General features: G+C 36.2%; 1 pseudogene across 1 annotated transcript; it reads left to right on the forward strand.

The window, feature by feature from the left end:
- Positions 1 to 164: 164 nt before the first annotated feature.
- On the forward strand, positions 165 to 6,998 carry LOC116269704 (annotated as a pseudogene). Its single transcript, XR_004177418.1, has 6 exons — positions 165 to 1,806; positions 2,072 to 2,167; positions 3,886 to 4,116; positions 4,822 to 4,844; positions 5,714 to 5,810; positions 6,919 to 6,998. The product of XR_004177418.1 is annotated as a tripartite motif-containing protein 49D-like (transcript).
- The last annotated feature ends 9,977 nt before the right edge of the window (positions 6,999 to 16,975 follow it).

Genomic DNA, 16,975 nt, shown 5'->3' on the forward strand with positions numbered 1-16,975 from the left:
AAAGAAAAAAGAAAAAATTATCCATGTGTAGTAGTATGTTCCTGTAATCTCAGGTACTCAGGAGGTTAAGGCAGGAGACTCGCTTTGCCCTGAGAGGTGGGAGGCTGTGACGAGATGCACCACCACACTCCAGCCTGGGCATGAGGGACTCCATCTCAAAAACTAAATAAATAATACCTCCTTACACATTTCACGGAACATATATCTGTCCTCAAGCCACGCATGATTCTACACATGAGAGGGAATTCATCAGGAAAATTTGTTTGCTTGATTATGGGGTCAGAGCAGTTGCAATATAGCTGGTATCCTGAGGACACCAGTATCCTGACTGAGCTCAAAGCTGAAAGCCTCAGAACCAGCTTCAGGAGAAAGAAAGAGAAAATTGCCTTTTCTCTGGCTTTTTCCTTTTATCTGAGCTATCAGCTGATTGAATGGGGCCCATTCACATTGAGGGATGATGGTCCCACTCAGCTTACCAACTCACATGTCTCTTTCCTCTGGAAACACCTTCACAGACTCACCCAGAAACAATGCTACACCAGTTCCCTAGGTATTGGTTAATCCAGTCAGACTGATACCTCGAATTCACCATCACACCATAGAAATATAACTACACCTCTTTGAGTTTAACAAAAATCCTATTATATGCTAGTTCAGAGTCTGGGTATCCCTAGGAGAAGTTAATTTAATCCACGAATGGTGAAAATAAAAAGGCCCAGTATCTTTAATTATTTTTTCTCTTCTATTAAACCTAAATTAGTTTAATTGCTAGTTTTTAAAATTTGTTTATTTTGTTGATTGGTTGGTTTTTATTTTGTTTTGGTTTTGGTTTTTATTTTACTTTAGTGTTATATTATTTTAAGTCCTGAGATAAATGTGCAGGACTTACAGGTTTGTTACACAGGTAAACATGTGCCGTGGTGGTTTGCTGCCCCACTGTTGTGTCTCCCTCTAAAAATATGTCATAGAACCCTCTGGTCTCATCTTCTCTCGTATTTCTTTGGCCAAGGTGATTTTTCCCACTCTCTCATACTCATTCAGCAGTTACGTGAAAGAAGAATAGGAACAACTACAGTTTATTCTAGGCCACTTAGAATCAAATCCAATTTCCAGATCCACATTCAGAAAATGGGAAATTGAAGAGGTTAGTATTATGTTACAGACAGCAGCTAGGAGCAGAAGGGACTGTGAGTCATCTAGTCAGTAACATCTACTATAAAGCCGGGAGACTCTCTTTGTGTGAGATTTTTATTTTTGTTACAGAAGGAATAGTTCACTGGGCTTTAATGAACCCTGTCAAGAGAAGAAACTATAGCTATCACATATCTCCACATGTTCAGAAACTTTTCATCAACCCAGACCCCAAAATGACATGTTGCTCTTTCTTCCCCAGAAACATGAATTCTGAAATCTTGCAGGCCTTCCAGAGGGAACTCACTTGCCCCATCTGCATGAACTACTTCATAGACCCAATCACCATAGACTGTGGGCACAGTTTTGCAGGCCCTGTTTCTACCTCAACTGGCAAGACATTCAATCTTACTCAGTGCTTTGAATGCATAAAGACAACACAGCACAGAAACTTCAAAACTAACATTCGTTTGAAGAAGATGGCTTCCCTTGCCAGAAAAGCTGCCCTCATAATTCCTGATTCTGAGGAGCAAATGTGTGGGTATCTACAGGAGACAAAGAAGATAGCGTTCTGTGAGTGGACAAGAGCCTGTTTCTGTTTGTTGTGTGTTCCAGCTCAGGAGCAATCGAGACCACAAACACTGTCCCATTAAGTGGGCTGCTGAGGAACACCGGGTAAGTGATGCCTCTGAACATCTACTTCTATAAAGGACACATGAAATTCTTGTGGGTCTACTTTCTTGCAGATTGGATAAAGCCAACTCTGAGTCCCTTTAAGCAGCTCTCTTTTGGGCTTTCTTAGCTTGAAACCTCTGGGATTTGACAAACAAGAAGGGAAACAGAAGAAATGCCATTTACTAGGGACTTATTTGTCTCTCATTCTGGTCCCCTCCCTGTGTCACAGTCTGCACTGGTGCTTCAATTCATGGCTCTTTTGCAGGAGAACCTTTTAAAGAAAATGGAGTCTTTATGGGAAAAAGCTTGTGAAAATCACAGAAACCTGAACATGGAAACCACCAGAACCAGATACTGGAAGGTTAGTCCTGTACTACTCTAACTTCTAACTTCTCCAGGAACTTATGGTGGGCAAATGGGTGACTCATAAATAGGAACTTGATATCAAACCATAATGTTTCTGTGAGTCAATAAAAAAAAAGAAAACATTGAGAAAAAGTGGCCTCATTTCTTTTGTAGAATAGTATGACTGTTAGATAGGATTCCTAATGTTACAAAACCATTGATGTCACCCAAAGCACGCTGGTTTGTTTTCATACAAACCTGTACCTGTACACCAACAGATACAAGAAACCGGGCCATCTCACAGCATTCTATATGTGCTGGTTGGATAAATGCTAGGCACAAGATTTATTTGGCAGCCATGGAAAGCTCAAGTGAACCTTCTGAACCTGGCTCAGCATTAATCTGAAGGCTGGTGGACAAGTAGTATTTGGAACTGTATGGAAAATTTGAGGCAGAAAAAGTGACAGGAGAAATCTAGGGGAACCATGACATTAGGAAACTCAACTAATTATTGAATAATACATAACATATGAGAAAAGTGTTGAGAAATGTAGATTTGTGTCTTGAGGGAGACATATAAACCTGCCAGAAATAAGGGATCTAGTCTCTAAATATAAGGAGAACTCTGAGGACTTCAGAAAAATATTAAAAATGATTTTCTCTTTGTGGATATATACTTTCAGGGTATGATAGCTAATATTAGTTTGCTGAAAAGTATTTCATAAGAATCTAGTCTATGTTGAATATTAAATTAGAAAGTTTACTAGTATAGGAGAAAGAAAGCATCTTCGTCCTCACAAATCGTACAATCCAAACAATAAGAGAGAGAGACAAATGGTCAATATGCAAATATGTGCAAAACATTATATGTTCGAGTGTGGTAGGTTCTTTGTTGGAGAATAATCAAGCAGAGAAGTAGAAAAGAACAATAGAGACTGGAAACTGGAGATGAGTGTCTGAGTTTTAAATAGGGTGGTCAGAAAAAAGCCTCACTGAAAAATTCAAATTGAAACAAAATTTTAAAGAGGAGGGGGGAGAACACGAATGTGTGTATGGATATATATGTGGACCATGAGTGTGTATATATGGAAATGTATATGTGTGTGTGTGTAAAATTCTAGTTGGAGAGAACAGCATATGCAGTAATTTGGAGTTTGTGTATATTCAGAGGCCTGAGGAACCACAAAGAAGTCTACGTTTCAGATTGGGATGAGTTAGAAAAAAAATGGAAGGAAATGAATTCAGAGAGACAAAGATGGCCACATCATAAATGCAACCTTATTGGGATAGGTTTTGCTGGGTGAAATGCATTTAGCTGGACATGGTAGTCTAGGGTCATTTCACATAGAATGAGTTTAAGCAACTTGTTGTGAATGTCAGAAATAGAACTAATTATTTTCTTTCTAGTAACTACAGCTCTATACTCCAACTCACAAGCATGAATTGTTCTTATTTTTCCATAAATATGGGTTGGAATAGAGAAATCCAAGTGGTTTTTTTTTGGTTGTTGTTGTTGTTTTTAATTTCCAACTATCTTAGAAAACACCTTATCTTGAATAAATTTAATGTAATTGATCAGATACAAGAAAGGAAAGGAACAAAATTTGTGGATTCTAAGAACTGGCAAGACTGAGGTTTAAACTATTGGATGTTTGAGAGACAAAAGGAATCAGTGAGATTTAATAGTAGATGGATAAATACATATCTCTTTTGACTAACCCATTATCACTGCAGGATTATGTGAATTTAAGGCTAGAAGCAATTAGAGCTGAGTATCAGAAGATGCCTGCACTTCACCATGAAGAAGAAAAACATAATTTGGAGATGCTGAAAAAGAAGGGGAAAGATATTTTTCATCAACTGCATTTAAGTAAAGCCAAAATGGATCATAGGAGGCAGATTTTAAGAGGAATGTATGCAGAGCTGAAGAAAATGTGCCATAAACCAGATGTGGAGCTACTTCAGGTACAAGCTTACAAAGTGGTTCAGGTTTTTGAATATTCACATGTATAGGTATTTTCCTCATGGCTGAAATCCATCTCCCTACCTTTATTTCCATGATGTGTTTCCAAAAACACATTTGCATAACTAATGCTACTTTACTGGGAGAATATAGCCCCGCCAGGGGATTCTACCAGGCCAAAGGTCCCTCCTACTTTATCCACCAGCCACAAAACTCTGTGGAATGAAGGTAACAGCCCCAAAATATTCCCCATCTAAGTCAGTAATATACTTTGGGTTGCTAAACATGTATAAAATAGTGAGTGATTCATTTACATTTAGGTTAATACGAGGATATGGCAAGATCAGAAGTTATGGGAATCTAGGATCTCACTAATATTATTTTTGGGTCCACTCATTTGGGTAATAGGTTCTGGGAAAGATGACTGAGTAGGTTATAGCAGGGCACCAGCATATATCCCTCTGACCCCTTCCTCTCCCTTCTCACCTCTTTAGAGATTGTCTTCAAGACTCAGACTTTCCCAGGACATTAATTAATGACAATACGACTAACTGGGTTTTTCATTACAGAAGAAATAGAAAATGCTTTGCAGAAGAGAAGATGGTAGGGAAATAATATCTTCAGAAACTGACACCAAATTTCACACTGAACTTAGTGAAAGATGCATCTTGTGAAATGCACTAATTCTTTGTATTTTTTTTTTACAGGGTTTTGGAGACATATTACACAGGTGAGTATGTACCTAGATTTTAGCATACGTTCTTTTAGTTTCCACAAATATTAAAGCAGGTTCTACCAAAGTCATGGCATAAATGATTAAGATATTGATACTACTTTTTTTTGGCATCTACTTTCATTCTCACACCAGAAAAGACAAGACCACTAAATAAATACATAAATAGATAGTGAAATAACATTTTAAAAATGTTAATTCCTGATTTTGTTTTATTTCTTAAAAGCCTGCATAGGTGAAAGATAAAGTTTTGTTTTGTGGATAGTGAGAAAGTCGCCAGAGGAAACAGGAGAGAAGTGGGGGGAAGTATTTTGGCAGTGAAAAAGTGTTGGTGATTTGTTGTTTCTACATATATACATATCAGTTAACAGTTCTGAAAAATAGATTGAAAAAACTGCGGAGTGTTAGAACTGTATAAGTCCCTAGGGAAGCTTGTTTCTAAAAAGCAGATCTCGCTGCCTAGAACAAGTTTCGCATCCTTTATCCTGAAAAGGAAACAGCAGATGCTGCAGTCTCCCCAGAACCCCACTATTTCAGACAAAGATCTTAGGAGAGTCTGCTAAGAAGCAAGAAGTGGAACTCAGAATTTCATTTCTAAATATTCTCAAGGCCATAAGGCTAAGGAACGTTACATATTTGGGGCAAAAAAGAAGAAAGATCAGACTGAATTCTGACTCAGACTCCCCCACCATGCTTTAAAATTCAGAAACTATAAATAGTAATTAATTTCAAATAGGAAGTAATAATTTTTGAATTGTCAAATTTGTGGATTCAAAGGATTCTCATGAAATGTCTTCCAAATACAAATAGTGATTTTTGTTTATTTTATGGTTGTAGATGTTGTAACTGCTGGTTTTTCCTTGCAGGAGTGAGTCCGTGCTGCTGCACATGCCCCAGCCTCTGAATCTAGAGCTCAGTGCAGGGCCCATCACTGGACTGAGGGACAGGCTCAACAGTTCCGAGGTAAGTCTCCACCCACAGGCAGCACTCCCACTATCTAAATATTATTATTGTTAGAATCACATAGGTAATATTTCACCCTTTATCAAATATTTTACTTCTTTATAGCCATAAGTGAACAATATAATCATGCGATCCTTTTGTATCTGTGTCTGTATTTATAGCAGACTTACAGCATTAAGTTTGAAAGATTGTGAAAAACAAATACATTATCGCCTCATATGTACTGAGTTACATAATGGGAAAAAGGAGTAGTGTAGCAAATCTTAAAAAGAAGCAAATGAAACAATGCTCAGAATGAAAGTGAGTTATTTAATGTTAAATACAAAATTTTACATTTCTTTAGTGTATTCATTTGAACAGCTAAGAACTATTCTTTTGGGGAATATAGTTTACTGAGATTCTGGGGGTTTTTTTATTTTTTTAAATGGTTATATATTATGTATTACAAAAAAATTAGTTAATGGGTAAAATAAAAGAAGAAACTTTGGTGTTTGCAAACACAAACAAAAAGAAGTTCAGTTTAATTGCAATATGATAAGCGACATGTTAAGTCTAAAATCCAGCTTCGTTCCTAAAGCCAAAGCATTATATACCAAGAGAGACTGATTTTAACTGTTCAAATGAATACACTCAAAGATTTTGCAGAATCTGCTTTAAATTGTCACTTATGACATGTACTTATAGATTTTTATCCAGTTAGCTAGAGCAGTTCTTGCGTAACTGAAAGTCTTCACATTCTTTCCCAAATGATAGCACTAGTTTTTAAGAATAAGAAATGCTTCTAAGTAATGATCTTCACAACAGCATAGCATTTAGGGTACATAATGTGTAAATTTTGCTTTGAAAATTGGATTGAAAGAAGTTAGTTTTACATTTCTCTCTCAATACGTAAGTTTTCAAAACATTTTTAATATCTGTGGTTAGCATTTTGTCTTGGAGATAATATTAATCATCTCTATACTTTATTAAAAGTTACAAGCAAAATTGTCCTTGTGACTTTACATTTCCTGGTAAAGTAACTTCTTGATAGAACAATTTGTCCTTATTTACACATGTCTACACATGCTTTCTTTCTTTCTATTTATTTATTTATTGATTTATTTTGCAGTGGATATTACTCTGCATCATGATGAAGCCAACAGTCATATCTTTCAATATGGAGATTTGAGAATTATTTGTAATGATGTACCCACCAAAATGCTTCCATTTACCACTCAAACGCCAAGTTTTCTTTTGCATGGGGTACTAGACTTTCACTCCTAAATACTACTGGGAGGTTCATGGGAATTTTGAACTGGCTTTTAAAGTTCTGTAATAAGTTTTGGAAAGAGAATAATCAGAATGACAATATATATGGAGAGGAGGGACTCTTTAGTCTTGCATGTGTTAAGAATGACATTCAGTTCGTGGCCCTTTTACCACCTCCCACTTACACTGCAATGGCCCCTAAGACCTACCTGGTCAATGAGATTTATTCCTGGATTGTGAAGCTGGAACTGTGAGCTTTGTTGATGTTAATCAAAGCTCCCTTATATACACCATCCCTAATTGCTCCTTCTCACCTCCTCTCAGGCCTATCTTTTGCTGTATTCACCTCTGACCAGTGACAAATCACAAATGTGTTCATTTGCTGTGGGAACCGCTTTATCCCAGGAAGCCCTCTTCATTGTGCCTTATCAAACAGGACAAATAAGTTCTGTTTTATATCACTGTCTTCTAAATACAAAATTCACGTCACTATTAAATATGGTAAAAATACTAAAAGTATATGTATTGGTACTTTATTAAATAATTTTTGAAAAATCATTATTAATGATCATGGCATAAAATATATTCTCTGGTTTTTTTTCTTTATTTCTGAGTGTCACTGAGTGAAACAATAGATGACAGACATGTCTTAATGAAGTTAAAATCAATGGAAGAGAGGCAGGATCTTTTGCTTTGTGGAAAAAACTTGGAGTGAAGTCTCAATGATAACTAGGAAATGTTTTTCTTTCTCTTTATCTAGCTATATCACACTTATCCATCATGTTTAATTGTACTGATCTATCCTTTGAGTTAATATTATTTGACCTTCTATGCTGGGCTTTATTTTCAATTCTCACTACATATATAAATAATCCTGCATTATTAGTGTGCTCTTTCTAAATTTTGAAATACAATAAGGCATCGACTAATGCTGGATTAATTGAGTATTTTTTAAAAAGTTACTAACTATTGACTCCTACCTCAAACCATACATAGTCATTTCCAAATAGATTTGAGTCCTGAAGGTAAGGGGATCATGATACAATATTCTCATAAGGATTTCTTAACCAGTATAAAAATTAATAATTAAAAAAATTAGTTGGTTTAGACTAATGATGACTCTGTGTTTCTCAAAGTTCATTTAAAGTCAAGAAATAAAATGCTTAAACCAATAGTGGAGAGTATATCTCACGGAATATATATAAATAACATACAATACATGTACATGATGAATACTTAAAATGTAATAAATAAAAGACAATGAACTCGATATAAGATTGGGTACAATATCTGAACAGACACTTTACAGAACTGGATACATAAATAACTGACCAAATATGAAAATGTGCTCACTTTCAGTCTTATAAAAGTAAGAATTAATCCACCAATTGTACCACAGTCCCCCATAAAAATTACCAAAATTTAAAGACACATAATATTGTGAGCTGTCACAGATACAGAATAAATGAAATTTATTCATGGCTGGGGAGATATAATTGGAAATTATATTTGGGAAAACTGACTATTCACATTCCTTACGCATAGGCTAGATATTCAATTCTGTGGTAATATAAATAACTGGATTTCGTCACATTTTAAGATATACACAATATTGTTCAATGCATCAGTTTTTATAGTAGCTCCAAATTAGGTACAAAATATTCTTCAACACTAGAATGGCTAAATTGTGGTGTGTTTATACAAAATAATCATATAAGACAGAGAGTAAACTCCCTGAACGCAACAAAACTGATGTGTCTCAGAAACAAGTTAATAAACATTTGTCAATTTAAACAATAAAATTGAAGTTAAGCAGCGATCATTCAAAGAAGCAACTGTAGGTTCTCATGACTGGCACTGCTGGAACATTGTGGAATTATAACTTTTAAGACCCAAAATGTCCGATAATGCATATGGTAGTTGAATAAACAAGGGAGCCCAGGCATGGCGGCACACACCTCTAATCCCAGCATTCGGGGAGACCAAGGTGTGAGAATGGCTTGTGGCCAGGAGTTCCAGACCAGTGTAGGTAACATAGTGAGACTTCATCTCTACTAAACATTCCTTTAAAAATCAGCCTGGCATGATGGCACATGCTATAGACCCAGCTACTCAGGGGGCTGATGGATGCAGCGGGATGGCTCGAGCCCAGAAATCCAGACTGCAGTGAGCCATGGTGGTGCCCCTGCAGTCCAACCTGTGACAGAATGACACCCTGTCTCAATAATAAAAAGTCTAATAACTTGACATAACATAAACCAATATATTATAAATGCTCTAATTACTGATATTTGTGCCAAACATTAATGTTATTTAAAATAACTGAGAAAGCTGGGGTAGTTCATGTTTGCTTAGACAAGACAAAAGTGCCCTGGGAAGTAAGTTAAAAGTATTTTTATTAGAGTAAATGAGGATAAAGTGTTTTATTACAAATGTGATATGCACCAGAATCTGCTGTGAATAGTCTCATGTCTGGAGGATTTTTGGATATCCAGGTAAGCAGTAATTCTTGGGTGCCTGAAGCCTAACAGCTGCATATTCAGTGTGTATTCTCTGGAGACGTCTTCTCTGGACAAGTCTGATTTTTAAACATTAGGATCTCCAATTTAAGACCACAACCACTTCCATGAGGTTAGCTTTTGTAACTCTGGAGAAAGAAGGAAATGGGTAATTTAGTTACACAGAAGCTGTAACGTTGGAAGCTGGATTTGATTTATAGCATAGACAACATGCCTAGCTTACAGCCCAACAGAAATCCGGGAAGGACTCTGGGTGAGATGTAAGAAATCCCACCTGACATACGTTAGTTCGTGAGATATTTGCCAACCGAAACAAGTATTTCATTAAGTAATGTTTTATTCCACAAACAATTCCCTCACAATTTTAAAAGTATGCTTTATTGCTCCATTTTTAAACTCTGAAATTTCAGATCTATATTTCCATTCTAGATTTTTCATTCAATCTTCAAAAGATGTTTACTGATGACAATGGACGAGGAATTGGAAATAAATTACAGTAAACAATAATAAACAAATTCAGTCCTACTAGAATATCCAGACTAGTGAATAAGATGTACCATAATGGAAGAATCACACAAGGACATACAGAGTTAGAATTAGAACTATAAGCTCAACAAAAGAGCAATAAATGCTGTGAGGGTCTGTAATGGGAGGGAAAGCAAATGGACCACACACAGGGCTTTCATGAAAATATGTCAGAACTGAGATCTGAGGGATAGGAACACATACAGTAACTTGGCAAAGGGAGCTAGAGAAAAACTTTCTCTGCAGTGACAGCAGCAGATGCGAAAGCTTCCTGTGTGGAGGAAGCCCAGTGTAGTTGAGCTCAGGGCCACTGAAGCTAGAGTAACAAGAATGACAGCGGTCTGATGGGAGATGAGGCTGCAGAGGCAGGTACAGGCTTCAGAACATGGAAAGGATGAGTTCTTTAGAAACTATGGGAAGCCAGTGAAGTCTCACTCTCCTTTGGGCTGCACAAGCAACAATTCTCCAGCCTACACATTCAATATGTACAACTATAAAATATTAAATGAAATAAGCAACACATCTTTGGAATTCTCTCATACAAAAATGCACCTAGACACTTAGTTGTGTTTCAAATAATTTTATATACAACCATTGGTGAACTTACTTGCACAAAATTGTTTTCTTCCATTCACTATTTTATTACTATTTTTAATGGTTGATAAATACAAAAATAAAATGTTTTTTGAACTATTATACTATTATGAAAACATTTACATTAGATACTTTACATCAGTATATAATGGAGAACACAAGACTACTCAGACCTGTCCAGCAGGGAAAAAGCCCTTTAAAGGTTGATTAAAAAGTCTTCCATTTCCGCTATGACACCACAAATCCGACCAATAGAAGTATGCATGTATCTTTCTACCATGTGCTAATTCTAGAACACTAGCCAGATGTGAATTCATCCAAGATATGAATTTAGTCTGTTACAAACCTCATATAAACATAAATATAAAAATTGATGTTAAAAAATATCTTTTATTAGCCAAAGTAAACTTACGAAAGTATAACAGTGTAATTGTGAAACAATATACAGATGGACCAAATCCTATTTTCAGAAGAACAGTAATGATCATTGGATCTAGAGATTCTCAAGGAAAGATCAGTTTGCACCAACCAGATTACAAAGACCTACAGTTCATTTATCTCATATCACAAGGCCTGAGACACATGAGGGATCTTATAAAGCCAGGAAATAAACAGTAACCCATCCATCTAGATGGCTACATGGATTTTGCATATGTCAGGCTGGTGTCAGTCTCCCTTCAGATTTTGGTATCTCAAAATTCTGAGTGGTGCAGAGTAAGTTTCCTACTAACAAACAGTGATGAAGTCCAGATTCACATCATTGTGGTTGGTGGAATACAGTTGGTGAGTCTTTTCACCAAAGTTGCCGGGCAGCTTGTAGAATTTCCAGAGTTAGGTATGGACACTGGCTTAGGGAAAACAGCCCAAATTAGGCTCACCATGTGCTTTTTGGCTAATATGAGCAAATTTTTGTTAGCAGATTTAGAAAAGACAGACCCTAAAGTCACCTGACATTGTCAACACACTGGACAGCAAGAATCTGAATGCAGCAGCCATGAGATCCTTTAGAATTGAATTCCAAATGTACGTTTGAAAGTACATTGTAACGTAGCTATCTTCAGAACATAGTGTGTTTCCTAACATGCCTGGGATGCAGATACTGCTAACTATCTTACTAGGGATAAAATCATCTAGTTTTAAAATCAACCAGTTTTCAAGTGTTACTCTTTAAGTGGTGCTCAAGAAACCCAAAGGGAAGGAGGTGAAGTTGGGAAGTAGCTGGGCAGGGAAGAGCCTGCTGACTTGGTGGAAAATGGTGATTCCTTTATGTTTTCCATGTTCTCGGAGAATTGAAAAGAATCTCATTACATTTAAATCTTGAAAGAGTTTCATGTGGTAGGTGATGAGTGATACATAAGCTTGTGACTTCTTATGAATATGAGTCTACTGCGGAATAGAAGTCCACTACATTCTGAGTGAGCTCAGATAGCCCCCTTGGAATAGTGAAAAGCTTTCAAGGGCTTTTTAGACAGGTATTTATTCTCTGTTTCTACTGGAATGTATCATCTGTCTTGCACAAATCATCCTCGACAGAATGATAACAATTTTATCTGTGCCTTTCAGGTATGATAGAGGTGATGAGTCTAATAACGGAGTACTAATTCCTCTGTAGTGTTGTGGTCTGACCCTTGCACTCTACTCTACAGTCTAAAAAATGCTTTCAGAGCCCGAACGACACATATACATTTTAAAATCAACTTCCGAATGTTCACACACATGCAAAAGACCCAAGCAAACAAAACAAACAAAAACACCCTATTTGCTCATTTGTTGAAATGGTATTTAATTATAAGTCTGTGTGGAGATAATGGATACTTGTCATCCTACCACATTGCCTTCAAATCCACAAACACGGCATATCTCTTCATTTACTTATATTTTAAACATTTCTTTCAATAGTGTTTTATGGTTTTATACACAGAGTTGTGCATTTCTCATAGCTTTATTTCTAAGTATTTGGTCCTTTGTATAATATTTAAATACATTTTTCATTTTATTCTCACTTTTAATTGTTGTCTAAGAAGCATGAATGACTAAATCTCTTTCTCGTTTCACTAGTACGTCTAGCAGTTTATAGATTTCAGGGAATTTTTAACTGCACATCATGTTATGCTTATAATGCAATTATCATAGCTTTATTTCTATCCAACCCTCACATTATTTATTTCTTTTTCTTGTCTGGTTGCATTGAAGAGGATATCCTGCAAGGTGTTGAAAACAAGCAGTGATAGCAGAATTCACCTTTGATTTCCATTCTTGGGTAGAAGCTTTCAAATTATCCATTAAATAATGTGTTGCTTCTAAGATTTTATATTCTTATTAGATGATGAAAGTTTCCATCTATTTTAGTTTTTAAATAATATCTTTAAAATTATAAATGATCATTTAATTAAGTCAAATGTTAATCATAAATGACCATTTAATTAAATCAAATGTTTCCCTTCTCTATCTGCAGGAACAATAACATGTATTTTGTCCTGTTCCTGTGGTGATTCACATTTATTCCACATTCTGATGTTAAATTACTGTTCTAGTGTCCTAGAATAAGCTCCACTTGCACATGATGTATTATGCCCTTGTCTCTCACAAAATTTGATTAGTTAACAGTGCCATGTATTTTCGCTTTTCGGTCTCAAACTCCTGACCTCAGGTGATCTGCCTGCCTTGGCCTCCCAAAGTGCTGGGATTACAGGCATGAGCCTCTGCTTCTGGCCTTATTTACATAAACATATCTTTACAAATCAGAAAGAAAACAAAGTACTTTGAGGAATAGTCTGTCTTCGTATTTCTGTTTATAACTCTGATACTTTAAGTTTTTCTTTTAAATTTTATGAATTTTTGACTTTAATTGTCTCAGAAAAATCAAGGTTGTAGTAAACCTCTGATTTATCAAAATTATTTACACCCTTGTGATTGTTTTACTCCAATTTTCTTAAGCTCTAAACTGGGAAACAGGACTCCAAAAACATTAACAAATCCTTTGGAGCATAACCACAAGAAAGGATTTTCCCATCTTTCTTTTGCAGTCATTCTTTGCACAAGGAAGGGTTTGTGAATCTTGTCTGACCTAAATAAATTTAAAGATTCCTTAAAGAAATAGGCAGAAGCTACTATGATTAGGAGTGTATAAAACCACATAGCTGCTGGGTTGTATTTTCCTTTGTCAAGGGATCATTGGTGCATGGATCCACAATAATCTTGGATTTTGCTCTTCGGAATCTGCAGGTCGGTTAAGTCATTAATGCTTTCAAAGACATTTATTTTTAATAAAAGTCCCCGTGACAATCGTGTTTCAAAGTTACGGCTTCAAAATAATTTTAAAATAAGTTTCCTACAATGTCTGAAAAATGACTAAGTGGAGCTGGAGGTGGCTACATAAGACAACAGCTGCAGTGCAGATGGAAGGCAGCCCCAGAGAGCTGGTAGTATGGGGACCTGAAGATAAGTTCCTGTACATGCGCCTTGAGGCTGCTTCTCATGCAGGGAACTTTAGAGGATGCAGAAATGTGGCCGGGGTCCCCATATATCCTGGTCCCCAGATCCCAAAAGCCCTGTCATCCACTGTTTTATTTAGGTGGAAAAGTGAAATCGATCAGAATTGATTTTTCAAGATTTTTCCAGATTGGCATAGAATAAACTTGGATGGCAGAGTCATCAGATGATTAGCTGTGAAATGGGGTAAACTGCTTTTGGAGGACAGTAGTAATGTGCTGTGGAAATTTTGAAAATAAATCCAAGTATCTAGTGGGTAACCCAAACTGTGTCATTGCACATTATTTCGCAGATGTGTATCTGAAATCTGAAATTTGGGAGAACATTCTACTAGTGTTCTCTAGTGAAAAAATGTAGCTGGAAGGGAAGAAGGAAGGAAGATGAAGGTGGAGAGGAAACAAATGAATTTGAGAGAAAATGCTACGTAGACTCAAAATAGGAATGTGCTGCAGATACCAAGACAAAGGCATATGTGTGTGTTATGGAGCATAAATGGCAGAAAATTACTACAGTAAAGAAATTTACAGCTGGATTCTTAGGTCTGTTCCTTTACTCTGTCAATGTTGTGGCTTCTTAAACATACTCAGTGCTCTCCCTTTGATCCATGTGCTAATTAACAGCCAACACTCTGCCCTCCTTGCAGATTCTCTTTCACTCATTTTTAACCTAATCTAATTCTAATCCAGCTAGTCACTGCAATAAAATGTAATCACCCAAGAATCTTTTAAACATATTTTGATGAACTAGGTGAATATATCCCATTCTCTCCACAAAAAAATAGTGTTTGAGAGGAAAATTCGATGGTATTTATAATCATGTAACTGCATCCACACATGCAGATATATACATATGTAATGTGTGTGTGTGTGTCTGTGTGTGTGTGTGTGTATATATATATATATGTACCTGAGTTAATTGCATTAATTAGAGTGGCTACCTGGATTAGGATTACACTGGGCTTTGCTGATGAAAGAATTTGGAATGTTGTTTGGTTACCCTGTAATACCTAGAATAATATATTAACTCTGTAATGCTATTACTGCAGAAACTCCCTTAGATGTAAATCTGGCGACAGACTGTATAGGGATGTATACTGCTGCACTCTTTCCAGTAATCATGAAAGAGAGAAAAATATATATATTTGTAAGGAAAATCGCTAGAAAATTGGAAATCGCCTTACTAAAAACTCTGTATAAACAAACACCATCTATATGTATTAATATATCGATACTAACAGATTTTCTTTTATCTCTTATGTGATTATAGTCCCTACTTTTCACTAGTATTTTTATTATGGACATAGCATTTTATTATGGATAGACATAGAAACAAAAATAATTCTCTCTACAGAGGGTATAAAATTAATATATAATTTTATATATAATATATAAAATATAGATTATGTATAAATATTTATAGACTTATATTTTATATAATCTATATTTCTATATAATATAAAATAGGTATATATGTATAATATAGGGACTCAATTAGTTTCTGCTAGTGTGGAGATGAGTCATATGATCACGAGGGGCCAAGTGATGGTAGGAGCAGTCAGGAGGAATTTGCATTGCATGAGTGCATGTGTTAGATGAGTCTCTTACTGTAGAACGATAGCAGGGATACAATTACAGGAGTTAATTCCTGCAACTGCTCAATGCAACCTTGTAATGCGCCAATTCTGAACTTGAATGCTCATCCTGATCACAGAATAGAGTTGATGGCTAGGCTTGATATGGTTAGTAAAAATAGGAGGCCTATATTCAAATTAATTAGAGGATCCGGTATAGGAGGTGTCTACAATAGGAGAGATAGGAGGCTACCAGGGCTGGGAGCACAATGGTAAGCAAGTGGGCTAGTGCAGATAGCCACGAGGGCCATAGGGGAATTTTGGGCAGTTTTATTGCATCACGTAATGGCTGGAAGCAGTCCATAAGTGGCTTACAATGTTAGGCCTTTATGAGTTGCATGTAGCCTGGTTACCAATGAGTGTGGCGGAATGGTGATTAGAGTGGGAATAATAAGAGAAGATTAATTATGGGGCATATTGTTGGAAGAGGATAACCTGATTATAAAGTTTTGCCTTTATGCACTGCCAGGTTCTGTCATCTTTACAAACCCTGTTCTTGCGTAAGGTATATAATGATTTGTTAAATTGAGATAACATCATTTATGAAGCAAGAGCACTTTATGAGTGGGCCCTATTTCTCTTGTCCTTTCTTACTTCTCCTGAGAAATCTTAAATAGACAGAAACAGACCTGATTGCTCTGATCTGAACTCAGATCACCTAGGATTTTAATCGTTGAACAAACGAACTCTTACTAGCAGCAGCTGCATGATTAGGATGTCCCGATCAAACATCAAGGTCATAAACTCTATTGCTGTTATGGAAATCTAGAAGAGGATTGCACTGTTATCCTAGGGTAAATTATTCCCATTGATCAAATTCATCTCGATTAATATATATTGATGCTCTTTAGAATATGCAGTCTTAGTTAGGTTGAGCTTCATGTCTGAGTGGTCACTTTTTCTAACCAAAATCTTAATGCAGGGATGCTGGCTAGGACCTGTAGGCTTTTTGAGTTTTTATTTGCATTAACAAAATGAAGCTCCATAGGGTCTTCTCATTTTATTTATCTACATCTGCTTCTTCACAGATAGGTCAATTTCACTGATGAAAAGTAAGAGACAGCTGTACCTCACGTGGCCATTCATACAAGTCCCAATTTGGGGAACAAGGGATTATGCTACCTTTGCACTGAGGCCATTACTGCATGAAAGCGCAT

The sequence above is a fragment of the Papio anubis genome, chromosome 12 (genome assembly GCF_008728515.1).
Source record: "Papio anubis isolate 15944 chromosome 12, Panubis1.0, whole genome shotgun sequence".
Taxonomy (NCBI): Eukaryota; Metazoa; Chordata; class Mammalia; order Primates; family Cercopithecidae; genus Papio; species Papio anubis.